The sequence below is a fragment of the Olea europaea genome, unplaced genomic scaffold, assembly GCF_002742605.1.
Source record: "Olea europaea var. sylvestris unplaced genomic scaffold, O_europaea_v1 scaffold39463, whole genome shotgun sequence".
In the NCBI taxonomy this organism is placed as follows: Eukaryota; Viridiplantae; Streptophyta; class Magnoliopsida; order Lamiales; family Oleaceae; genus Olea; species Olea europaea.
In genome coordinates this window covers 1-1,071 of record NW_019259008.1, presented here as the reverse complement: position 1 = coordinate 1,071, position 1,071 = coordinate 1, and the positions used below count along the sequence as shown (strand labels likewise).

Genomic DNA, 1,071 nt, shown 5'->3' with positions numbered 1-1,071 from the left:
ATTTTAAATGCCAGCTCAACAAATTTAAATGCCTGTTTTCCACCTAGTAAAGGTTAGAAACTCCGCTGCAATTTCCCCAAAAAAGTGGTCTTTTCAAATTCACTTATTAACACGAATATACGCAGGCCAGCAGGATATGTTGTCTGGGTTGGCAAACAGAGTAGAAGCGAATAACGCTTTCTACTTTCGGGTTCATGAACAAGTCCAAATTCCAAACTTCTACTCGCGTTTAAAATAAATAAATAAAATAAAACAAAAAATGTGTTCCAATTCAAAGCAAATTACACATTTTAACTCAAAATTTATGTCAAACCAAACAAACAAGTAGATTGGGGTATGCCTCCCAGTCAATATTGACCGGCCTTTACAGCACAAAATCTCAAACCAAATTTCACAATTCCAAACACGCATATTATCCCACTTACCACAAATAACATTGACCTCAAGTTGTCACTTCGTATTTTCCTCTTTTCTTGAATAACATCTACCTCAACTAATACAAGATGCAGAACGAGAGGCTGCATCAAATTGGAGGAGAAATGCACTCACATTGACAAATAATTCCTCGTGTCACTCACTGGCAACAATAAGTCATCCTAGCATCGAATCTCATACGACCCAGCCTTCGTTATATAACGAACCCACTCGACTGTGTTGTACCCACTCCTTTCCCATACCTGCCAGTCAGATATGAAAGAAGCTGTAATCTCAAAATATAAGGTAACAGAAAACACTGTATCATTTAGATGAGGAAGTCTACCTTGAGGAAACGAACACGTAAACCAGACGCTGTAAACATGGGAACCTGCCACAAAAGTTCGATTGCTGTGAGATGGAAAGGCCAAAGGGGGGAAGAAGAAAAAGATTGTGGTATAAAAGATTAATTTACGTGGTGAATGCCATACATTGAATATTTGAATTTATAAGCTAGTTAGGGGCTCCCCTTACTGTTCTACATTCATAGAAGTATCACTAATAATACCTTACAACTCCACCCACACTCCAGTGGGGGTGTTCTTTTTTTCCTGAAGCGAGGAAAGGAGGAGGGAGGCAGTGACCAAATAGAATATG

The 1,071-nt window shown here is 38.7% G+C and overlaps 1 long non-coding RNA gene across 1 annotated transcript; it reads right to left on the bottom strand.

The window, feature by feature from the left end:
* Window positions 1-228: 228 nt before the first annotated feature.
* Window positions 229-856, bottom strand: LOC111387217. The gene is made up of 2 exons (XR_002701372.1): window positions 761-856; window positions 229-677 (listed from the first exon to the last, which is right to left on the bottom strand). It is a non-coding gene; the product is annotated as an uncharacterized LOC111387217 (long non-coding RNA).
* Between the last annotated feature and the right edge of the window lie 215 nt (window positions 857-1,071).